Source organism: Falco biarmicus, chromosome 4, assembly GCF_023638135.1.
Source record: "Falco biarmicus isolate bFalBia1 chromosome 4, bFalBia1.pri, whole genome shotgun sequence".
Classification (NCBI taxonomy): Eukaryota; Metazoa; Chordata; class Aves; order Falconiformes; family Falconidae; genus Falco; species Falco biarmicus.
The window spans coordinates 54240925-54267058 of record NC_079291.1 but is presented as its reverse complement, the minus strand read 5'-3'; the positions used below and the strand labels follow the sequence as shown (position 1 = coordinate 54267058).

At 42.6% G+C, this 26134-nt stretch overlaps 1 protein-coding gene across 1 annotated transcript in view; it reads left to right on the top strand.

Moving 5' to 3' along the window:
- Window positions 1-26134, top strand: part of DPP6 (dipeptidyl peptidase like 6) — a 572305-nt gene that overhangs the window by 658 nt on the left and 545513 nt on the right. The gene's annotated exons all lie outside the window — the stretch shown is intronic.

The window sequence follows — 26134 nt, the reverse complement described above, 5'->3', positions numbered from 1 at the left end:
GTAAGGGTTTGTGCCGCGTGTGATGCGGGACCAGGTATATATATATATATATATATATATATTCGATCTGCCGCTTTTGCTTCTTGCCACGGTGTGTTTGCATAGCCAGCGTTAAAAAAACATAACTGGCTTAGAACATCTTGTTGTGCACTCCACTTAATTCAACAGTTATGTCATCAGTGCTCGCACTTCATTTCCAGATGAAATTTGCGTTAACCTTTTTTCCCTTTTTTTTCTGTAGTAATGAACATGGCCTTTGCATCTGCATTTACAGCACTGATACGCTGCAATATAGAGTCATGTAGATGTATGTGCCCTCTTGCAGACAGTTCTGTTGATGCTGTTCTGCAACTCTTTGAAGTGTTTTTCAGTGTTTATGTTTCTGTTTTAGGGTGCACCGCCCCCCCCCCCCCCCCCCCCCGCAGCGAAATATTCCAAGTGCCTTTTTGAGGCTAGCATTTTGTCAAGAGTCATGATTCCGTATTGGCTAATGGGATGTACCGTAAAGAAAAGCAATATTTACCTTTCACCAGAAATGGTGGTGTGCTAACTTCTTTTTTATTTTACCTCTTAATACTGGCCTCCTGTTCCATCTTCTAGACTTGATGTCATGTTGTTTGAAATGCTTTTTTGAGTGCTGCTGCTCACCTGGTTGGTTACTTTATGTTTAGTCGGTGCAGACCTGGTTCTGCAAACTCTTTAGGCACGCAGATGTGCCTCATACCTCTGCTTCTGTAAAGTGAATACAATTATTTATCCTTTTCTCATATGGTCGTTTTAGGATTAAACCCACTAATCATAAGGCTATGCGAGTATTAAAAGATGCAACATGATGAGGGCTGTGGAAGTACACAAACAGATTAGATGAGTCTGCTGAAATTATTTGCTTAGCTCCATGACTAATCATATATTTGAAGTTAAACCCATACATAAGCTCTTTGCATAATTCATGGACCTTCAATTTAAGGTCCTCCATGGATCTTGCCTGTAATTTCAGTAATTTCAACGTTGGGCCTCCTTTCTTTGGACTTTATGGTTTTCTTGGAGTTTTGGGTTGAACAGCTAAGGTTATTGCATATTAGTAATAATTTATTGTATCAAGCTGCTGACCTAACACTTTAATGCAGAAGGAAGGGATGAGGCTCGAATGTGTATATTCTTAGCGCATGATAACTGATACATTTGTATTTCTCTGGAAGGCACCTTCATCTTATCTTCAAATGCTGTGGGATGTGGATTTTTTTTCTAGTGGAAATAAATATATTTTTTCAAGCCAGAAGATTGACATGATTGATGGTTTCAGATTTTTTAATTAAAACACAGAAAGCTCCGTGCATGACTGATTCAGTTGTAAGGAAACCTTGCAGAGTTCAGAAATGAGAGTTTATCAAACCAGGCTGAAAAAACAAATAACTGATCTGTCAGAGGTCTGTGATGGAGTTGACAAGAGGCAGAATAGCCAAGTTTTTTGTGACACTGACTTCTAAAGCATAGAAATGCTTGTGAGATGTTTAATATCTGGGTGGGGGTGGGGTTCTGAAAAATGAACAAACAAAACCACAACCAAAAATAAAACAACAAAACCACAAACAGGACTTGTCTGACTTTCCAGATTTCCTAACTTTTGAACTAACTGGCCAATTTTAACCAGATTGACAGAACCAGAGAAGTGTTGCAAATGTCAACTTTCTACAGGTGTCACAGAAATAAATTGCTTAATAGAGAAAAGGGACTATTTGATACCTGAGCAGAGGAAGAAGCAGGGAGAAGCCTGCCCATCCCTCCTTTACTCACCCTGTCCCAGCAACCCAGTCAGCACATGGCTGTGGCTACCTCGTGGGCTGTCGTTTGCCCGTCACAGGCTGTGTAAAGATTGGGAGGGAACAGGAGAAAGGAAGGAGTCAGAAGGATGTTGTAGAAGAACTGGAAGTTTATGGTGGAAAAGAGGCAGCCATGAGCGAGAGCTGGAGTATTTGCAAGAGGGAGCGGGCTGAGCAAATAATGCAGGGCAAAAATCCATCAGAAATCAAACTGTTGTTTCCACTACTCATGAAATAACTTGTTAGGCTTTTTTTACACCCCCCGCCCCCCCCCCCCCAAAAAAAAAAAAGTCATCACGTTTGTGTCGACTAAAAGAGCTGCAAATGCCAACTCGCCGGCGCAAAGCCACTCTTCTTCCTGGCTTCACTCTGAGTTTTCCACTCACTAGGCAATGGACACCAAGACTTCAAATTTCCTTCACAAATTTACAGCTTTGCACAGTTGTGATGGGCAAGGGAGGTAACATTTTAAAGGAGGGATACAGTTAAAGCCCTTAAGTAGATAGCTTGATTCTAATTCCAAACTCTAGTAACACATGGCCACTAACACATACATATTTTCTGACATTTCTGTGTAACGCTTTTTAGCTGTTTTTAACCAAGATCTAGCTCTAAGCCACTTGTAAATGCTATTGAAAGACTGTGATTTATTGGCTAGAGAGAACTATTTTTAAGAAATAGTTTGTGTACATACAGCTTCTGATGCTCTTTTCTTCTGCCTGTGACTAATCTTACTGCCTTTCCTAAGAAAATTTGTGGGAGGAAGGCAAGAGGATTCACCCCAGTGCTGTAAGGAAAAGCTTCATCATCGGAACATATCTGATGTGGCTGGGGTGTTGAGCCCTCCAGCTGCTGAGAGTCTGCACAAAACTGGGCACCTCTCTCATGGGCTGGGAGCAGGCTGCGACTCCAGTTAAGAAAGTGCACCTTATTAGAAAGTTATTCGGATGCTGGCATGAGAACTTGAGGTTCAGTTCTGAGCTGTCACATTTCAACAGATTTCTTGAAGGAATTAATGAAGGCTAATTCCATCTGGGGACTCTGGCTTTTCAACACTGTGTGGTGCAGCTCCTGGCGTTTGGCTTTTATTCAGCAGTCCAGAGCCCCATGCTAGCCAAGGCAAAGCACAGGAATTTTGTCTTGAATTTAACTTATTTTCTTAGATTAGTACCAAGGACGATGCTGTGAGAAGGCACTTTGTTTCATGTTGAGACTCCCAATTGCATCTGTCTCAATGGAGGAAAATCTACAGAAAACATGGGGAGTAATTTCTTTCTTTAGAAACAACTCTATTTGGGGTCCTTCATCTGGGTACACTGAGCAAGGAGGTATCCCATGGAGCAGGATTTGTGGATCTCGTGGCCTTCGAAGTTTTGATGAGGATTCAGAGACCCACCAGCTCCCATCCTTCAGGGCGCTGTGGTATCCAGCAGGAGATGGGCTGCTCCACAGCGGGAGCCCTCCCATCTCCCCTTTTGGAGAGGGGCCAGCGCAGAGCGCAGGGCTGTTCTTTGGAGTGGGGAAGATGGAAAGCCACAGTGTCTTCTGGGGATAGGGGGAGGCACTGTCTCTTTGTTTTACATGGAAGTGCATTTAGGCACACCATTGGCAGACACACAGTCTGGAGGGCACAGTCTAAACCCCCAGCTTCCTACAGCAGCCTCGGCTGTACATTAACGCATACTGGTTGGCACAACGCTGCTGCTGATTCGGTTGCTTTCCACATCTCTCTGACCATATTCTTGAATGACTATAACTGTTGTAGCTGTTCTGTGTGGAGCTCGGTCTTGGACATGGTCAGTGTATATCTTCTGGATCAGGTCTCTTAACTTTGAGACCCGTGGTCAGGACAGCTCCTTTGGCACACACTCATATTATGGCCCCAGTAGGGCATCACTGATGAGTACCCAAGTAGCTTATGTGTGTTTTGAGGGTAATGCAGTCATTTTACTTCCTAAAATGCACTGCTGTTTTATTAGACATTTAACTCTTTTTGTGGATCTAAGCTGTAATGTCTTCCTGATTCCGATCACGTTGTGTGAGTAGGAGACAAGTGTTTTCCAGTCGCAACAGGAGTGATGAGAGTCACTTAAGCTGTATGGTAAAATCAAACAGCGCCGAGTTAAACCTGAGCAGATGTTGTGTGTTTCCATCATGGATTTCCTCGATGTGGCTTACAGGACTGTAGCAACCACCCTTCCTCTCTCAGCTTGTCAGCATTAAGAAACGCTTGTTGAATCAAAGTCTGGAGGTTAGGACATCTGCCAGAGTAACTGTAACCTGATTTTTAATCAGCAATAATGAATGCTTAAGGATAACAGCAAATCATTTGGACCGATTTTTATTTTTTTTTCTTTTAAAGGAGAGACAATTGAACTAAGTGGCAATATTGGTATGCAAGAAAGTGGGTGTGGAAACAACTCATTGTACTAATTTAAAGTCTTTGTTAAAGTACACTCAATAAGATGATCTGGAAATACAGTTTTGATTGTGCCCTTGTTTTGAAAAGAACCAAATTAACCTATAAGACAAGTAAATTGCTGATGTGGGGTGTTCCTCTAGAACTGCACTTTGCAGGGAGTTTCCCTGATCTAAAGGCGCAGTGCAGTGTTCGTACAGCCGTGGTCAACAGGTCAATAATATCCCTTTAACAGGATATAAGAGAGTTTGGTTCTGATAGTGGTTTATTCTTTAAACAGTTAATAAGAGATTATTGCATCTACACTGGGAGAATCTAGTTTTCTTCTCTTTTACATGAACTATTCCCCTCATGTGCATTGCACTGATTTCAGTTGAATTACTACTTATTTATGTTAGCTTAATTGCAAAGAGATTCAATACCTCTGAAGTTATGGAAGCAATAGAGCCACAGCACTTCTAGCACTCTTGGATGCAGAAAAAATGAAGAGCAGCTACGTTAGCTCCTCTGTATTATTGCTGAAGTGGAAAGAAGTTCAGTTTTACTTGCACATTGCATTTTACTGTGTGTGGTAAGTTACCATGTATGGGCACAGCTAAGCAATATATTTTTCGAGTTGTCCAATTTTAATACTCTAGTGGGAATGCAAGGTTGACTTCCACACCTAATAAGTATTAAAGTAGGACTTATGTAGCTCCCAGGGCTTTAAAACATGATCAGTCAGCTATCTTCAAAATCCAGCCTCGCTCAGGGTGCAGTCCCTTAGAAATTACATTTCTATCTCAAAAGAGTAACCTTTCATGGTCTAATACAGCATTGCACGAGAGCCCCAGCCAAGATCGACACCCAGCCCTGCTGGATGCTGTAAACCCCCTATAGCCAGACGTGGCTTTGCTTTCAGTGTTTACCATTTAAGTTGTCAAATAAGAAGCAAAAAGCTGGGAGAGGGGAGAATTGCTCTGGTTTTACAGGCACTGAAGTGAGGTGCTGAGTGTAACCCACCAAACCTGCCAAGCTTAGCAGAATGGTAACGATCCTAAATGCTGTGACAGTTGCAGGCTAGGTAGAGATGGCAGGATGAAGTTGAACTTGTCTGCCATGGAGAATGAAGGTAGTACTAGATATTGTCCATTTAAGAGCCAGCTGGCTCATCAGAATGTGCTCCTGACATCCCACCAGTATATCCCTCTCTGTGAAGCATGTTATCCCTTGCCCGGTGTAGGTGTCAGCAGGAAAAAGCTGTGGGCAAAGAAGGGGGAGAAAACAGTTGGCTTGGGTCGTCTGTCCATGAGGAAGCCAGGTGTTGGTTTGGCTTGTTGTGGAACAAGGTGGTGCTTGCATGTGGTGTGGAACTGTGTAGCATTGATTTAACTCTTTTGCCTATACCAGTTTGTATAGATCCTGTATCTTCTCTGTCCTTTGTGGGGGATCTTTCACAAAGCTGCAGAGGCAAAACCTGTCCTAGGAATGGTGAACTCTAAATCAGGGGGAAAAAACTGCAGGGAACTTAAGGGGAGGTGTTTGAAACTGATTTTTATCACATTCTCCGTCTTCCTTGTAAACTGTTAAGTTTTCAGTTGACATTTTCTGGTTGCAGGTGCAGATTTAGAGTTTTGCTTCTGTTGATGTAAAAGGAAAGAAGATTTCAGAAATTTCTAAGACCTTAACCAACCCAGCCATAAGGATTTTAGGAGTCATGGCTGTGGGAAGTTCTTGACCAGATCTTGTGTGTGTGGATGAAAGGAGTGAAATCCTTTCTTTATAATTCTACCCGTGAACCTGATGTTTTTTGTCGGTTAATTCCAGCCATGTTCCCTTGAGTGCTTCCTGGGACTGCCCAAGTGTCAGCTGTCCTGTAAACTTCCCATTGAAAGGAAATTTTACAAGGATGGTGATGGCTGGTTTGAGACTAGAAATTTCACTGAAAGGCTTAAACACCCCTTTGAAGGATGGGAAGACAAAGGGAGATGGCTAGACCAACCTGTTAAATGCCCTGAGTAATCAAAATCCTCCTGGCAGGGTTCATGCTTTCCCCAGCTGGAGGGAATCCAACTGCGAGATGCAGCCTGGGGAAGAACAGGCTCCTCTAGTCCTGGTGTTGATGGAGCATCTTGTCAAGGGTATGTTGGGCGATGGGGAGCAAAAGGAGCTGTGGGTTTTGTACCATAGTGCAGGTATGCACCAGCAAGGGTGTACTTTGCCTAGAACAGTTGTTATTTTAAGGCTTTAGGGGATGCATGAGAAAGGGGCCAGAGACAACCATTCTTCCCCAGTAAATATTTGCCAGGAGGGTTACGGCCAGGCTCTGTGGAGCTCAAGGGATTTCCAGTGGTGCCTAGTATTTCGTTCCCCGTACCTCTGCAGTGCTCTCCCACGAGGGGAGCCCTGAGCCCTGAATCTGGATGAGCTCAGGGGATCGGTGACACCAGAGCCGTCCTGCTCCCTGTTTATTTGTGGGTGCTGCTCTCTGCTGCTGTTTTTCATCTTTAATGAGGGCTGAACACACCATAAAATTTTATTGGGTGTTTATGCTAACAAAATTAACTAACAGTTGGTGCCTTAAAAATGCAGCCGGAGCTCTGAGCACTATAACTGGAATCTTCAATGGCTTTTTAACTGGTATAGGACAGAGCAAATGTGTGAGTACCAATGTCATTTAACAGTAAACCATTTTTATATTAACTTTTTATTGACCAGAACTGATTAATTGAAATTTTTTTTAAAAAAAAAATCTTAGCACGGTATGTGCTTAAACAAAATCATGTTTTCAGGCATTAGATAGCTAGAAGCTCTGTCAAAATTGTGTGGTTAATTTATAATACCAAGACCAATGGGCTGATAATCAAAATAAATTAGCTTAGCCATTTCAATACTTTAAAGCTTAAGTCAAGTAATAGGAAGAAGATGTGTTTTAGCATTTCAATTATTGTGTTTCCCAATGAAATAGATATAATATCATGCTGTGAATGCTGCATGGATCACTTGGGGCCATGACTTCAATGGGAGTACAAAGGACCTCTAGGTTATAGAAAAAAAAGAAAAAGGATTAAGTTTAGGCTCAATTTCTTGTTCACTAGAATTCATTTTGCTTATTTCTATATTAGTGCTGTTAGGTAAACATAGGGAAGTAATTTGCTTTCATTCATTTATTTATTGAGCATTTTTATTTATTTTCATGCAGTTTTCCCGCGCCTAGTCTGGAGAGAGTTTGATGTTTATGATCTTTACATTATGCTGGGGATTTTTATGCTGGTTTTAAAACAAAATAACCAGATTGACATGCTGGGATATTTGTGTGTGTGTGTGTGTGTGAATGAAATAGTTTGATTATCAGTTAGCACTGATTTACCACATATTTACCTAGGTATTAGGTAGGGCTGATTTGCATTTCGGGGCACTGCCAGAAATAAATTTCGGCTGAAAGACTTGTGCTAGCACTCAAAGGGAATGTCCCAGTTCCTGGATTAAGCCCTGAGTTACGCTGGGATGCTGGCCAAGTGGTTTAGGCTTTACATTTTCACGTTGTCGCATTATCATAGATCCCAGCTGATTTTCAAGGCCAGACACTGCTGCCATCAAGAAAATGTTCTCCAACCTGCTTTTAGCCTCCCGGTGTAAGGATGGTCTTGGGGATCTAACATGAACTCACAGTAGTCAGCGGTAGTCTCACTGAGACTGGGGCAAATATCCTGCCCATGCTTTAGTTTTTTCTGTTGGTAAAAATAAGGATGAGCATTTCCCTTGCATGGTCTGGCAGCTCTTTGGTGGAGGATAATAACCTGGTAACCCACCAAGTGGGCTTCCCATCCTTACTGTTGGCCTTACGCTCTTGTGCTTGACATCTGAGAATTTAGCAAACTTCAATGTCATTAAGAACATACCCTTCTTTGTCCCTCCTACACCTTTTTTCCTTTGTTCCAGAGGTATAGGAGGTTGCATGGTCCCTATACCATGACATGATATGGTCCAGAGGATGGCCTCGGAGGTTAGTGTACCCAAAGGAGTGAGTTGTGTTGCAAGCATAGAGCAGGTGGAAGATGGGAGCACATCAGTATTTCAGCTTACTTGAAAGGAAGGTTGTTAAGATTATAAAACCTCAGGTAATTTAAAAAGAGAGCATGTATGGCCCTCCTAGGTGTTGTGCCTTCAAGCAGACAGAATGAAAGCCAAGACTTCGTGAGAGCCCCAGGGGGAGGGCTGGGGGCTGGCAAAGTTGGTGAGTGCTGGGCTCATCTCAGCTCTGCCAGCAGGTTGAAAAGGGGCAAGACATCAACATTTGGAGGTCAGATAACTTGCTTATTTGCAGATGGTGTCTAGAATTGGAATGCTAGGAAGAGACTGAAATTATGGCACAGATGTGTGCTGCTGATAATTTACTGCTACTCAGGGCAGCAGATACACCATATGCTTTTCTTTTTTTCTTTTTTTTTTCTTTTTTCTTTTGATATATTAGTTTATGCTTCTAGGCTTTTGACTTGTCTTGGACTTCTGCTTAGCATCCCAAGATCCTAGTGTTTGCAGAATTTTAGCGCAGTTTTTTATTGAAGTCAGATTTTCTGGATAATGACCTCACACAGAGCCTTTGCCACTGCTTTAACTCTGCTCTCCTAAGTGGAGGATCAGATAGCTTTTCATAAGTAAAACAGTCCACGAAAGGTCCAGCAGCAGGCATTCACATCAGTGTTATTTCTATTGCGGCACTCCATGGGAACACTAGCTGCATGTTGGGATTCAATCGAACAAGAGGCTCTCCAGCCAGAAAGCATAATACTGCTTCTTACATCAAAGAGCTTACATTTTAAATTTGTTCATTGGTTCATGGTTGTCTCTCAAACTAACGATTTTATTCTTCACTTTATATTCTTGCTGCTTAGCATTGATTTCAGTGTGTGATCCCATTGATTGTCCTGGGGTTTCTCTTATGCTGCTTAACATGAATCTGGGTTGCACCTGGGCCCCATAGTATAACACATTTTCCTTGAAACGATGCATTGCCTCATTGCCAGTCCTCTTGTCTGACCACCCATTGCACAATTAATCTGCCAGCAGAGAGGCCGCCGAAGTTTTTCAGTCACTTATTCCAAGTTTAGCTGCTCTTTATTGTTATAGATCTCCAGCGGGTCACAACTATTCTTGAATGTCCCAGGTGCTGCTTTCTGTACCTCCATATTTTCTGATTTGTTCTGACTTTAGTCACTTGAGTTACCCTGATATTGCTAAAATTCTCTAAGGCTGCAGCTGTGTTACAGAGCACATCTGTACCTTGCCCTTGTCTTTCACTCCCTCATTTGGAGTTTATTCCTGCGGACTTCCTATACCTGCTCTGCTCCTACTGTTTTGATTTTTTTTTTAATTATTTCTTTTTAATGGCAGGGGAGAGCACTGAAGATTCCACCTTACAAAGAAGTTAATTTACTTCCAGTGAATAAAACCAGCTTCCCCCCCCGCCCCGCCCCTTACTTTACATGGTAAGGGAATTTTGCCTGTGCTTTTTGTTAATTTGTGTGACTTGTTGCCCATAAAGGGCATTTATAGCATAAAAAATAAACCACCTTGCTGGTTTATCCTGCTCAGGGACACTGAAGGACTGATTTGGGTTGAAACACAGGTATCTTCACACGGGCCTCTGAGAAGGTAATGATGGTTCTTGGTTGCTGCAGCTTGGGCTTTTACTAAGGTGTTTCAAGTTGCCACTCAGAAACTGCAGCTAGAATTTCTAGCCATGGATGATCATGATGGAGGTGACGAAGGTATTAGCCAAGGACAGAGGGAGGAAGGAAATTGTTTATGGACCCTCAAACTCTTTATTTATGGCATTAATTCAAGTGTTTGGATATTTCTTTTTTGTCTGTTGTCCCCTTTTTCTTTGTAGAACAGTGGGAAACTTCAGTGCTCTTTTCTGACTTTAATGGAAAGTAATCAATGCTGTGCACTATCACAGTATTATGATAAAAATACCTCAGTTAAAACCATCTTTGACAGCAAAATATTGTAAGTGACCTCCAATGGTTAGCCTTCCTTAGGTACTTCGCTGCTGTAGCTTCATTATGTTTTACAGCAGATATTTTTCTCCACAGAAATTCTGACTGGCAGCTGATATGGACTAGCTGAAACAGAGGGAGATTATTCTGGTTTTGTTTTAAGCACAGGAGAGATGTCCACATATAACTTCCAGTGATGTCAGGAGAAACAAAATACCTAAATCTCTTGTGTGCTGATAGAAGAATTGCCTCTAAAACTTTTTCAGTGGAAAGCATGAAGTTTATTGAAGAACCCAGTAATGAAGAACTATGGTTCCTAGTGCTTAAAATTTCAGTGATTGTACAAAAATGAAGCCTTGAGCACTTTAAATTATAGTTTTTAGGGACATTACCACAAATTACTTATTCTTTCTTGAAAGCTCCTCTCTTACTTCCTTGTAAGCATTTGTTAGATTTGGATTTTAATATGGACATCATCCAGGAGAAAAAAATAAATAAATCAGTGTTCTATTTGATAGGAGCTGTCACTTACTTACTGTCACACTTTGTAAATAGAAATTGAAAAGACTTAGGGGAAAGCTAGCAGATTCCAGTGTGGTCTTACCACTGTTATTACCAGACTTAGCAAATTAACTGAGACTGTAACACTTCCTAAGAACGACGACTATCCAGCTGAGGAATAGCTGTTTTTTGCAAAGGTTGAAGCACACAGATGCACTCAAATACTACAATAAGACGATAAAATGTGCTATCAAAGCAAAAGTGTATGTTTACACTGTGTTGTACGAAAGGTATCTACTGCCCCATGAGCTGTTTGAAAGCCAGTATGCGTGATCTTGTCGGCAGCACTGCGGAGTCCAGGTGATAGTGTTTGCCAGTAAAGGGATTGTTTTGGTGAGTGGGAAGGGTATACTGGACCATCGCTGAAAAGGCACCTTCTTTCTGATGTGTAAATGTGAATGAGTCTTCACATTTTGGCTACATGTTTGTGTGTGCTGTAACAGCACTCCTAAGTATTGCTGCCACAGCATTCCTAAGCATGAAATGTCATGCCTTTTCCAAGGTTTCAATTTTATTTCATAAAACAAAAAAAGAAAAGCAAAAAATAGCTCAAGTGTATAGCCAGTGTTGCTGCAGAGGTGAAAAAACACCATCAAAATGATGCAGAGGTGTTGACTTAACTCGTCAAAGACTGAAACTCTCTTCCTACACTAAATGGGTAATCAATGTAAGATGATCCTTCAAGGACAGGACTCAGTTTAAGGATTACAGCACCAATATTTAGGCATCCAGTTTCTGTTCACATGTGACCCAGGGTCAGGATTTTTCTGCATTAGTGCTGTGGAACATGTGCTGGTTATCTTTTCAGCTGCTGTAGCCCAGCGTTATGAATTTCCCACAGATCTTGTGTCTGCCAGCACCAGCAGTATGTCTTGCAGATGCCTGGACATCTCCAGTGATGCTGGGTATCTTCGTTTAGGCAGTGGAGTTGGACAGGCAATACCTAAGCTCCAATTATAGTCAATGGGACACCATCAGTAAAGTCTAGAGAGCGATGAAGCTCACTGTAAGGTCTCTGTGGGCTTGCTGCTCCCTGACTTGCTTCTTACATTCCATTTAATTTTTTTGACTGGATCCCTGTAGACTGTAATTGGAGTTTAGACACCTGGCACTAATATAAGCCCCTAACTGTAGGCATCCTAATCTCAAATAGCATCCTTCTTGTAGTGTCAGCCTTGTCTACTGTGTTACTAGTTATCAGTGTGGGTAAGAAAAACTGGGAAGAATTAAGGTATTAAATTCTTGCCTGCCATTTCCCAAGAGCCAGAACATTTCTTGTGGGTCAGGATGGATGGCTGAATACTACAGCGTAATCAGCGTACCTGAGACTGATTTATCTATAATAATACAAGGCACAGCAGTGAGAGCTTGGGGAAAAATGACTGGTTTTATTTTCCTGAAGTTCAGGTTTCAGAAAAGCTTGCATTATTCTGATCAGGGTAATTGTGCAGCAGGCTTAGGTTGATGTCTGCATTTCAATCTTGATGAATCCTTGGAGAGGCAGTCTGTTGTCTGACCAAGAGAAAAAGGATTCTTACGTGAATTGGGAGATAATCTTTTTCCCCTTTTTTTTTAAAGGTTAGTCCAGCCAAGCCAATCCTTTTGAGATGGGTGAATACGAGTTGCAGAAATGCTGATATCGGTGTGCAGAAGATTTATGAATCTCTATGTGGAGTGGAAGGCAGATGTAGATAAAGCAGGCGAGGTTAAATCATGCTTTGCCTGTAATTGTGAGCGTGATATCAGCGTCGGTGTCTTTGACTGCAAGGTCCCTTGGGAGCTTTATAGGGCATGGCATAAACATTAGCTGGTCAGCTACTACTCAGGCCATGCCTTATTTCGTAAATGCTGCTCTAAATAAATGTAATCAATAATGAGATCTTGTGTTAAAAAATACACTGCTTTCTGTTGATACTATTTTATTTTTTTTTTTGGCACAGCAGATTCCCCTCCCCTTACTGCTCTAAGAACTAAAGATGGGGTTTTCACGTCAGCGTTCAAAATAAGGGCCAAGGCTCATTCTTTACTCCCTTAACATGGGTTTAATGCCAGCATGGTGACATTTCTTTTAGTCCTGTTGTCATAACCTCAAGTGGACTTAATCCAGCTCATGGCTGATGGTAAAGAAAAATCAGGCTGTGTCAGTATTGCTAACAGCTCTTGTTATATGAACAGTCTTGGCAGCCTACCATGGTTCTTTCATATTTAGGAAATCAGATCTAAATTATTTAGAACTTTGAGATGAGCAAATGTTTGGAAGGTTATTTTTTGGGAAATATTGCTGGGTTTAGTCTCTTTTTTTCTGGTAGGCAGCTTTAGCTCGTTACATTTAGAGGTTGGTGGTTTTTTTAATTTACTTGGGTTTTTTAAAGAAGATCTATTTTTCTATTTAGAAATTACTCTAAATAACTCTATAGCTAAGTAACAAAATGATTTCTAAAAATCATTGGGGAAAACATCACCTCCTAGGGGAAAATGTGGATGCATTAGAAAGTTATTTTCAAAACTCTGCCAGAATTCAGTAAACTGTGTTTTAGAGGCATTACCATCAGGCGGGAGGAGGTCAGGAGTGAAGGAAGAGGCAATCATCAGCCAAACTATTTCTGTGGGCTTCATTACTCTGGTGTTTCAGGTCCTCAAAACCTCTAATGAGGCAACTACTGATTGCTGTTAGAATGGATTGGATTATGCTAGGTTAGTGTTACTCCAATGTTAAAGACAGTGGAACTGAGAAACAAGGGACAGCAGGAGCCAGGTTTTGAAAAATATTTAGTCACTTATGTGTTAAGACTTGGCAGGCATTTGCGCAGAGCCCACCAAATGCCATTACATGGGGGATGGGAGCTCTTTGTAGGTTTTTTTGGGTTTGTTTGTTTCTTTTGTGAGCATCCTAGGGGGTGCTTTCCTGAAACAGGCCAGGTAATTTTGAAGCCCACCTAATTCTCCTGGGTTCCTCTGTGCAGTCTGTGGAAGAGCAAAACAAAGGAGTCCAGGCTTCACCGTTGTCTGTCAATAAACCAGCTGCTCAATTATTTTTTCCTCTGGCTGGCAGAAGGTGTTTGTATTCAGGTGGTCTAGTGACATCCTTGGAGACCACTGGCTGTTGCTAGTGACCTGTATATCCTTGGAAATGTAAGTTCCTATCTTGCACTGATTTCAGTAGACTTACACATCTAAACACTTGAGATGCCCTAGCCCATTAAAACTGCTCCTGGGTGATTTTCACTGAGGAATATCCACTGCCGTCAGGAATAACAGTTTCATGTGCAGTCCCTGGCTTCCATCTTCTCACTGTCAAAAATGCAATCCATTTTGTGCTAATGAAACACTTAGACCATGATTTCAAGTAAATTTAAACATGAACTTAAAATTATTTTTAAATTAACTGGCATAATTGGATGGCATTTGTAAGTATTAATTTTGTGTAGTCAGAGCTGGGGACCATATATGATAATGGAAGGATGCTCCACAGTGGTATTGAGGTGATGTTTTGCAAGCTAAGTGCCATCAGCTTCACTGCCACTTAACTTTGGAAATAACTTAAGGTGCATCACCAGTGAGTTACATGACTTCAGTAGTCCTCAGAGCTTCATAATCATAGAATCATAGAATAGTTTGGGTTGGAAGGCACCTTTAAAGGTCATGTAGTCCAACCTCAGCCACTCAATGAGCAGGGACATCTTCAACTGGACCAGGTTGCTCAGAGCCCTGTCCAACCTGACCTTGAATGTTTCTAGGGATGGGGCATCTACCACCTCTCCAGGCAACCTGATCCAGTGCTTCACCACCCTCAGTGTAAAAAAATTCTTCCTTACACCTAGTCTGAATGTACCGTCTTTTAATTTAAAACCATGAACCCTTGTCCTGTTGCAACTGACCCTGCTAAAAAGTTTGTCGCCATTTTTCTTATAAGTCCTGTTAGGTACTGGGAGGCTGCTGTAAGGTCTCCCTGCAGCCTTCTCTTCTCCAGGTTGCACAACCCCAACTCGCTCGGCCTGTCTCCATAGGAGAGGTGCTCCAGCCCTCTGATAATTTTGGTGGCCCTCCTGTGGACCCTCTTAACAGGTTTGATAGGACTGAGACACTCAGAGCCTCCTATGTGTCCAGAGGCAGTGGGAATCTTGGGGAAAAAAGGGTTTCTAAAAGTCTGCTTAAGTCACAGGGGGATTGAACTGGGGAGGAGGTTAAAAGCAGGCCCAAAACATGGATGAGATTTGGTTTCTCCCATTTCCAGACATGCTTTAAAAGAAAGACATCAGCTTCTAGCGGTGCTCTGGGGAAATAAGGGTGTTGATTTGTCCAGGGGAAGAGCGGGCAGTGTGAATCCAGAGCCAGTGGAAGTCTGCTCTCAGCCCCAAGGAAAGAAGGGTTCAGAATTGAAGATGCCCAATTTTTTTAGCTTTTTGCAGCAGGCAGCTACTGAGCGGTTTCAGGAGGTTTCAGGCTAGTTTTCAGGAAGTCCCTGTGCAGTAAAGTGACAAGAGCCTGTTTTGAGGTGCTTAGTTCTCTGCAAGGCAGTAGATGTAATCTAGGGTTTTGGACTTTACCAATGTTTTGCTCTGTTACTAAGTTTTCTATGGGCTCTTCACATTAAAAATTATAAACAGTCTTCCTGTTCTTTACTACACATTGTAAAATATCATATATATCACACAGGTAAGGAACACTGATGCCCAGAACTCCTATGGGATGAATGTAGAATACTACTTACTAATTGTTTATTACTGTAAGCTCACAGTGCTGCCAAAGGGGGTTTTCTGGGATCTCCTGTTTCATCTGGTCAGGTCTGATGGCTTTCTGCATGGCATGCCCATGATAGGTGAAGAGATGTATATCCTTTGCTTGGCTTCTGCTGAGCAAAACTCCTCCATGACATTTAATTAGCTCCAGTTTCCAAAGCCCTGAACAAAAGTCACTGAGAATCTCCCTCCTTTGCTTTCTTCCTGTGTTTGCTGCATGCAGAGAACAGGAGCAGGGGACTGTACAGTGACCTCAGTGTTTTAAGCTGTGGTTTTTTTGCTGAGTGCTACTTGGCACCTTTTCACAGAGGACCTCCATTCCCCAGCACTATTTATGGGTGGGGAAGCAGATGCCTGTCTTGAGTGAAGCTCTGAGGTCTCCTCATTGAAGCCCAGCCCAGGTTTTTGTTCACTTGGACCCATAGACACTGTGCTAATCACTAGGTTGCTCTGCTGCTCCTTAGAATATTTTGATCATGAGATTTTTGGCAGTTTTTTCTCTCTGTAACACCCCTGTTTTCCCATTTCCTTCATTATATGAAGAATAAAGGGCAGTGAAAGATTGTGGAATACATGCATGCTTAATTTTCTGTAAGCTGACTTGTGTCTTTCTGCTTTGCTGTGGCTTGAAATGAATTTTAGATTTTTAGAGCAGTGATACACACCATTAAAGAGCCTTGCTGTCTAACCAGGCACAGTACTTCTGCAAAGCAACTTCTCAAATTGGGAAGATAGCAAACAGAGAAAACTATGCTGTTTAGGAATGAATAACATGTTTTATTGAACCAGAACAAGGGGGCTGCAGTGATGTGCTATAGGTGTGCATCATCTTTACTCATGCATTGGTTGTGCTTATGGGTTGATAGCTGGCAGTAGTTGACTGCTAGCTTAAGATCATAGCCGTGCCCTGTGCTTGAGGGCAGATTTTCAGAAGAAAATGTGTCGTGTGAGCAGTTACAGCATATTTTGACCCTGATCTTTTGGATATAGCCAAATACCACAAGGGAAATTCAGGAAAGCACAGGGGAGCAGAGATGGCTTTAAGGCTGCTGAAGCAGACACTAGCTTCCAGCATCCCAAGAAACTAGTACAACAGCCAGAGATCAGCAGTAATGGACCAGCTGAGTCTCAACACTATTGTGACTTTGAAATGTTTGAGTTAGGTACTCTGTGTCCCAACCTAACTCTGCCATGCCGTTCCCAGCAGAAAGCTATCCTTTCTCCTCCCCTCTGGAGTGACTGTTGTGTGTGAAACCTTGAAGCCAAAAAGGAGTTGCAGCGCTGTATTTTTCCAGCCAACACTGCTCCTCGCAGCAGGGTCCTTCTTACTCTCTGGGTGGCTGCCAGATGTTGCAACCCCGTCCTGCTACAGCGTGTCATGCAATGCATGTCCACACATTCCCAGCTTAGCAAGCTCTCTCTGCTCTTTGCCCTTCACAACACCGCAGTGATGGAGACCCTGAGCTCCAGGGGGTCAAGCCAGGAAGTCTTCATGTGCCGGTGGCAAGTAGAGACTGTTGCAGGATGTGCAATATTTAGCACGCCATCCGCCTCCTGAGCTACTTCTAAGGCTCCTTCTCTCCACCTGCTCTGAACAGAAGGTCTCAAGCCTGACTGAGAATCGGGACTGTTCTGTCTAATTTGGTGTTATCCTTTGGCAGCAGAAAATTAACTATTTTCTAATAAACCTCAGATATAACAGTAAGTTGCGTGCTGAATTCTTTGACTTTCTCTTCTTTAATTCAATTCTTGTTGTGTTATGGAGAAGCTACATTATTTTTTCCCCCTAGGGAAAACAAACATTATTGGTCCTGACTATTCTTTTTTGCCTGTCCCTTGATTTGTAGGCTGTGCTGTCATTTCAGTTCAGTTTGTGCTGATACCTGTAGCACTTGTGGTGGGTTTGCATATTTTCAAGATGAGTGGCAATGTCAAGCTATCCGGTTTTTATTCTGTTCAGCTTTTTAGCTCAGATTTGGCCTCTCTTTTTTGGTGGGTCGAATGGCCAGTATTTGCACCTGTTGACTGCTGTCTTGGCATCTGAATTTGGGTTTGGGTTCTCTGACAGTTCCCCCTGTGAAGGGACTGTTTCTAGAAGGGCTTTAGCTTTCCACAGGAGAAGAATGAGGTCATTTATTCAGCAAAGTTAGGTAGCTGCATATCAGTTTTAAAAAATCCTAACCAAAGTATACATTATTTTTTTTCCACTGTGGAATTCATCTATCTAGATCTCTTTAAAAAGTAGCTCTGTTTCATAAAAGGAAAGCATTTACCATGACATCCGTTTCATCCTGCCCCTTTCCATCTGAAAAGCCTTAAGTTGCCACCTGTTTGGTTTTCAGTTACTTCTGTAATTCTTTTTTAAAAAGTTCCTTTCATGGTGCACTGCAGAAGTTGAAAAAAAGACAAGACACGGAGAGATTTTATATGCTAAGGAGGCTACTTCAGACAGAGGCAATTAACTGGCGGTGTATAGCTCATACAAGAAAATTGGGAGATGTGAACTGAAGATCAGTCTTTGAAAATGTGGTTAGCAGGCAGAGCTTGAAAGACTCCTCGGCCCGATCGGCTGCAGCAGGGCATGGTGGTTTGAGCCTGGTCCTGAGCAGTTTCCTTACTGCAAACTGAGATGAGGACCTTGGTTCCCCCGATCCTCAGCTTGGCAGATGCAGGGTAATTCTGCATGGTGCTGGATAGAGGCAGCCCAGAAGTCTCTTATATAAAGGTAGCCTGGGATTATTGTTTTGTTTTATTACATATATCACAGATGGAGTCGTGCACTGGACTTGTAAGACAGAAGGGGAAACATGTCTATTGATACGAAACAGTGATTTAATGAAGTTTGGTAGTAAATGCGACAGTAGTTTAATAAGATTCGATGACAAAGGTACTTGATTACTTACTGCATAGAGGACAGGGCCAGGGAGACCCTCCCGTTGAATCATGAGGTTCAGTAAGGACCCCCTTCCATTTTAAACTCCTCCTCAGAGGGAAGTTTAAGTGCAGCTGGATCCACACTTAGTTCCAGAGTTGGTCAATGGTTTGTGGCTAAAGCGTTATATATGTGCTTTTTATCACTTAGCTAAAATTTCGAAGTTCTAGTGCTCTTATTCCCAACTAACTTACTGAGTATCTGATGCGGTGAGTCTCTCAACCTTGAGGAATAACCTTGAGAGGTGTCGCTGCTCAAGGGGAGGTCCTGGTGTGCAGCCCACTGCGCTGCAGGAATGTTCAATGGGCCCCAGGCTGTCCATTATTTATGGAAGATGATGATTAACTCATAGTCATATTTGCATACCGACTACAGATAGTAGTATCTTTCCAATTTGGCTGGAGTCAGACATTGACCAGTGCTGTAGTTAGGTGGGCACATTGCTCACATTAGCCCTTGGCTAATAGTTACCTGTCTCCCCTGAAACTGCTTGGAGCTGGGTGCAACCATCATGACCAGACACATCCATTATGACTGCCACTGGTGGTAATTGCTTCAGCAGGGTTATGGCAAATAAAAGTCAGGTTTGGGGTGGGAATTACACCGTCTCAACATGCCAGTATCTACTGAATTATTTTTGGGGTATTTATTAAAAAAAAAAAAAAAAAAACCACAAATGCTTTTCATCATAATGAAACAAGTTCTCTAAGCTATGTTGAAGGTCCCATGGGCTGTATTTACTCATTACAGCTGTGCAAAGCTGATGAGAAATGCTGCCAAAATAGAAATCCTCCGCTGCTTGGGAACAGCCTGTTTGAGAGGGGTGAGCAACTTCCCCACAGGTGCATGGCTGCTGAAATCAACCCTACACTCCTGCTGACCACGAGCTTAGGATTTAATTCAGCTCACTGGCTGGTAACTCAAACATAAAGAAGACTACCCATCTGTATCATCTTTGTTAGTGCAGGAACCACGCGGCCAAATTCTTTGTTGCTGTCAGTGCTGCTGGGGTCAGTGGAAATGTGCTTGTTCACACTAGCAGAAATTTTGGCACAGCTTTGTGGTAAACAGTCAGACACCCCCAAAGAGGGCTTGTGCGTATGTGGAGAGCTGCAGCTGCTCCAGAACTTCTGTGGGGGTGGAGGACTGGTTGGATCTACCCTAAAGTCCAGTCATCCAACAAGTGAAATGGTAAGATGGAGAAAAACAACTACTAATGCCTCTGCAAATTAAAATACTGGGAAAAGGTCCTACTCCAGCAGTACCAAAGGTGTACAGATAGACTTCACTGTGACTCAGGGGTCTAAATCATCTTTGAGCACCTGGGCAGCAGTCCAGTAAAAGCCAGATTTGTGCTACACAACAGATTTTCCCTTGTTCACCCTGAAACAATGCATTTCTGGGACATATTTTATGCATATGGAATACTGCTAAGAAAGCCGAGATGGAAAATTTGCAGATACCTTCTGAGACAGGAGTTGGGAGGTCTCTGTCTACATGAGATTTCTCTAACATCTTTTTTTTCCAGTCAGCAACCCAACTGTAAACCCAAAAGCTTGGGGTTGTCATACACAATTGTGACATACCTTGTAGACCAGCGGGTCTGTAAGGCAAGAAGTGATTTATTTTCTTTCATCAGTGTGGTTTTTCGCCATGAGAGGAATTATTTGTGTCCTTTGTTTAATACACAAAGTAATTCAGGCTGCTATTGTATGTTAAAAATCAGGGATTAGCTCAAGCTATAAAATTCCTTTAAACTTAAGGGCTTGGGGGGTGGGGTCCAAAGTGGCAATGCTCACACCATTGCAACCGACTGGGGAATAAGCCAGGCCAACCAGAGCAGCGACCAGTGTTCCTTAGGTGCCTCCCAAGATACAAACCAGAAGACCAACCACCTCAAGCGTATGTATACCAATGCCTGCAGCCTGGGGAACAAACAAGAGGAACTGGAGCTCCACGCCCAGTCAGAAAGTTATGATATCATAGAAATAACTGAAGCATGGTGGGACAACTGACATGACTGGAGAATTGTGATGGATGGCCATAGGCTATTTCGTAGAGATAGGCAGGAATGAAGAGGAGGAGTCGCGATCAATGTTAAGTCAACCACGGTGATTGTGGAAGCCTGGTCAAATGCCTCTGGGTCGAGATCAGAAGGGTCATCTCCAAGGGGGATCTTACAGTAGGTACCTGCTACCAACCTCCAAACCAAGGTGATAAGGCCAATGAAGCAATATTTGAGTCACTTAAGCAAGCTTTGGGTCAACAGGACCTGGTTCTTATGAGTGACTTACACCATCCAGACCTTCACTGGAAGAAAAGTACAGCAGGCTACGTATCATCCATCAAGTTCCTGGGATGTGTAGAAGACTGCTTCCTCATACAGATGTTAGATGTGCCTACCAGGAATGAGGCATTGCTTGACTTGCTACTCATAAACCAAGAAAACTTTCTTTGTAATATCAGAGTTAGTGATAGCTTTGGCTGCAGTGATCACAATATTGTGCAGTGTGGGATCCTGCTGAGCACACTGAAAGTGGTAAGATAAAGATTTTAGATTTTTAGAAGAGCAAACTTCAGCTTGCTCACATCTCGGGAGAGATTGCATGGGAAACTTCCATGGAAAATGAAGGAGCTAGCATGTGCTGGGAGTTTTTCAAGAATGCTCTTCTGGAAGCACAAAAACAGTTCTTCCCCTCTAAAGGTAAGGGCAGTAGGTGGAGCAAGAGACCCCAGTGGCTTAACTGTGAGCTTCTGAGTCAGCTAAAAACCAAAAGAAGCATACCAGAGATGGGAAAGTGGATGAATCCCCATTGAGAACTACAAAGGCATTGCCAGGGTGTACGGAGATGCAGTTAGAAAAAGCAAAAGCTCAGCTCAAATTTAAATTAGCTAGAGATGTCAAAAACTACAAGAAAGGGTTCTTCAGGTACATAACATGCAGAAACTGAAGGAAAATGTTGGCCCACTGTTAAACAGGTGAGGTGAACTAGTCACCAGCAGTGCTGAAAAGGCAGAGCTTCTCAACAGCTTCTTCACCTCTCTTTACCAGCACTGTTTGGCCCCAAGCCTGGGGAACAAAAATCCAGGTTGATGCAAACACGGGCTCACCATCAGTGAAGGAAAAGTTGCTGTGTGAACTGTTACCTGAGCTTGACACTACAAATTGACTGGCCCTGTCAATATCCACCCAAGGGTGTTAAGAGACCTGGCTGCCATCATTGCAGAGCTGGTCTTCATAATCTTTGAGAAGTCATGGAGATCAGGGGATGTCCCAAAAGAGTGGAAGAAGGCTAATGTCAACCCCATCTACAAGAAAGGCTTAAAGAAGGATCCTGGAAGTTATAGGCCCATCAGTCTTATTTCAGCCCCCTTGGAAAACTATGGAATGAATCCTCCTGGGGGCTATCACAAGTCAAATAAAGCACATGACTGGGAAAAGGCAGCATGGATTCACCAAGGGCAAATTATGCTAGACAAACCTGATCGCCTCTATGACAAAGTGACCTGCTCAGTTGATGTGGGGAGAGTGGTGGACATTGTCTACCTGGATTTCTCCAAGGCTTTGGATTTCTACAACCTCTTCCTGGAGAAACGGATGTGTTATGGACTAGACAAGTGGTCTGTGTGGTGGATGGGAAACTGGCTGACAGGCCACACCCAGAGGGTGGTAGTAAATAGCTCCTTTTCAAACTGTCACCCTGTAACGAGTGGGGTCCCCCAGGGATTGATATTGGGCCTGTTTGATATCTCCGTAAGTGATCTAGATGATGGGATCAAGTGTTTCCTGATGGAGTTTGCTGATGGTACCAAACTGAGTGAAGTGGACACTTCAGAAGGGAGGTCCATCCTGCAGAAAGATGTGGATGGCTGGAAGAGTGGGGTAACAAGAACCTGAAGAAGTTCAACAAGGACAGGTGTAAGAGTCTTGCACCTGGGACAAAATAATCCAGGAGTGCAGCACAGGCTGGGACCTACCCGGCTGGGGAGCAGCTCTGTGGAAAGGGACCTGGGGGTCCTGGTGGACAACAAGCGCAATATGAGCTAACAGTGTGATGCTGCAGCAAAGAAAGCCAACAGGATGCTGGGCATCATCAACAAGGGCATCACCAGCAGAGATCAAGAAGTCATTGTCTCAATCTACTCAGAGCTTGTCAGGGCACACCTGGAGTAATAGGTTCAATTTTGGTCCCTGCTGTGCAAAAAAGATGTGGACAGGCTGGAGATGTCTGGAGAAGGACCACAAAGATGATCAAAGGGCTGGGAAGCCTGCCATGTGAGGAAGGGCTGAGAGAATGGAGTTTGTTCAGCCTTGAGAAGAGAAGGCTTAGGGAGCAACTTACCACCATGGTCCAGTATTTAAAGGGTGGCCTACCAAGAAGATAAGAGACTCTCATTTTACAAGGAGTGATATAGAAAAGATGAGGGGTAGTGGGTACAAGTTACTTCTGGGAAGTTTCCGATTGGACATGAGGAAAATTTTTCACAAGAATAAAGAGCCATTGGGATAATATCCCCAGGGAAGTGGTGGATTCCTCAACACTAGGCACTTCTAACATTCACCTGGACAGGGTGCTGGGCCATCTTGTCTAGACGGTGCTTTTGTCAGGAAAGGTTGGACCAGATGATCCTTGAGGTCCCTTCCAACCTGGTATTCTATGAATTCATCTTTGCATTCTTAGGTTTTCCTACCTGATGTTTTCTGGGACCCAACGATACCCACGCAGCTGGCAGGGTTCAAGCACTGATGGGCAATTGGAGGACATTGTCTTTCTTAGTTTGCCTCAGAGAAGTTTTGGGCTCCTTGTCATTTGTCCTGATGTATATAATCTCTTGAATATAAATATCTGGTGTTCCAAATACTCTCTTCTTCTGGCTTTCCTAATTAGTGTGGTTTTCCAGATTAATTACAGAGATTTGTGGTGGTTAATTATGCAGATTACTTGTTCAGGGGTTGTTGATCAGGAGGCATTAGTTCATTGGTAGAGCCTAAGCTTTTTGTCTCTCTTTTTTCAGCTCCCTCTTTACTTTTAATCTACTCTGTATTAAGTGTGGATTGCTGACGGGTTCAGGGCTGATGATCTCAAGGGCTACTTCTATTAACCAAAGCCATCCACTTTGTTTCTGGAGATGGGATTTGTGCTTTGGGAGCTAAAGGCTGCAGGTTCACTACCACCTTTTATAGGAGCTTCTCTAGTTTCTAGTGTTTTATTTAGGGATTTAGGTAGAAGTCACTCCTAATAGCAAAATTTTAGTACCCGTTTGAAAGCTGCAGAATAAAATTCAGGCTTTGTAGCGTTTGAACCTGTAATACAGGCTGTCCCTACGTTAATGTAGCTGTTGGAAGGACGGAGGCTCTGCATCTCTCAGTAATAATGTGGTGCATTAGTCTGTGATTCAGTGTTGACTAAACTGCACAATTTTGGTTGAAATACTTGAAGGCAGAGCTCTGTTCACCAGTCCTGAAGTTTTTCTTGCAGCACTGCTCTTGCTCTAAGCATACAGATATGCATAAGAAGCAACCGATGCCCCTGCCATGCATGTTAATCTAATGCAGTAGTAACAGAGGGGGTTTTGCCCTCATAATATCAAAAAAACCACTGCTTCAAGTCTCATACCAGCAGACTGCAGAAGTGATTAATGTGTAATTGGATCCAGCTCTTTTTTTCTGCTCATTCAAGTTTTCTACTTGAGGAGCCAGTATATGCAAAAATCTATAAAGGATGAGGTTTCAGTTCCGTACGTTTTTTAGTGCATGAGTCAACTGCTGAGACTGGAGCTGATCAAAAATCAGAATTTACCTTTCCTCCAGAATTTTGTCAAAATTGGTATGACTGCATAAACAGATCTGTTTTTTCTCAATCTGCCTTTTCCTGATGGAAATCTGTTCCACTGGAAATCCTCTGCCAGATCTTGTTGAAGAGCATATGGATCCTAAAACCTCTGTGATTGAGGAATGAGACAGTTGCCTGCTTGTGCATTTAAAAATAAATAAATAAAATAAAATCCCCAACAACAACAAGAGGAACCACTGTTTTGGGACTTCTTGCTCTCCATCATCTCCAGATTCAGCTCTTGGTCTGGCAAGAATTCCTGAGCACTGATCTTCATTTCTGGAAAAACAGTTTTAGCACATATAGCCAAACACATCTCTCTGGAGAAAACAAAGCATTACACAAAACTAGATTCAAGGAAATTTAAATAAATTCAAGGAAAATTAGATAAATACGTTTACTGCCTGTGATGTAAAGCTGTAGGTATGTGACAGAGGCATATTCAAACTTAAGATGCAAAGCGTGCTATCAGGGAGCAGAATATGCTGTCAGATAAGTAAAAGCACTGTAGAAAGCAGCACATTCATAGTAACATTCAGAGAGATAATACATTCCAGATAAAAGACAAGCATCCTAATATATGTCCTTCAATTGCATGCACCAAGTTAAATCTTGGAAATACATTTTCTTACAACGAATACGAGCATCCTCTAACAGCAGTGCTGAATTTGGCTTATTGGCTCAATTTCATTCTTTTTGCTTATTCATATGAATAGTATTTCTAACACAGTTAATTAAGCAGGTCAGTTAGTGGGGTTTTGCCAGCTTCTATAGCATTTCTCCCAGCACAAGTGGTCACTGGCTAAAGATCCTCCAGGGAGGGTCAAGTGTTGGCAGGAAGAAGTTGCGGTTCCTGCAGGGACTTGGCTGGGGCCTGGAGTTGAAATGGAAATGTCACTGGTTTGCTGCAGTAGAGAAGCAAAGATGCTTCTTTGCCAACACTGACATCCCAGATGTTGTTCCCACATTATTTTAAATTCATGGAAATTAGATATTTATAGCACCGTGCTCATTAATTCAAATAGAAATGGAGTCTCAAATAGTAAGCAAATGTCTTCAACTTTCATGTGCTCAGTTGCATCAGCCTATTCTTAGTTTATTCATTCCAGGTTGTGATCAAACTGGATTAAGACGTGCATTTGTGTGTAGTGACAAGTTTGACGCAGTGCCTTGAAAGGTGGAAGGATAGTTAACTGATTTCCACAGCTATCAAAGTATTTGCTTGTAATTAGCAATCAGAATCATGAAAGGTTTTTGTTGCAGCAGGGATAAATCTTTAAATAATGCCAGCACATTTCCCAAAGCTTGCCTCATACTGGCCTCTGTGGTTAAGGCAAATTAATAGAATTAGAGATGAACCAGAGGGAAAAGTGGCACTGGAGGGAAAGGGGCAAAAATCTAATATCTTTTGAGAAGATGCGTATCACAGAATTGCTTTGCATTTGCGTTGCAGTGAGCCTTTCATTAGAGATGTGTGCTAGTTGTTTTTTTAAACCATTCTAAGAGAACATCCTTACTGTTCATCATCCCCCAGATAAACAACAAATAATGTATGAAACATGGAATCAGAGAAGCAAAGTCTTTTGCTCACTATCTCATTGCAGGTCAGTGGCAGAATGGGGGAGAGACTTGTAGGTCCCCAGTTCCTCCTGCTTACACATTACTGACTCTTCTCAGTAGCTTCTGTCTGGAAAAGGGCCGTTGAACCCCCAGCTGGCTTTCCTGGGATGTTTTTGATCCTGAGAGCTCTTGTCAATGAATGCCAGGAATGACTTGGGTGCCTCTGGCTGCTGCTGCTAAGTCAGAAATGGAAGGAACATGTAGCTCTGAGCATTAAACCTGCCTGTG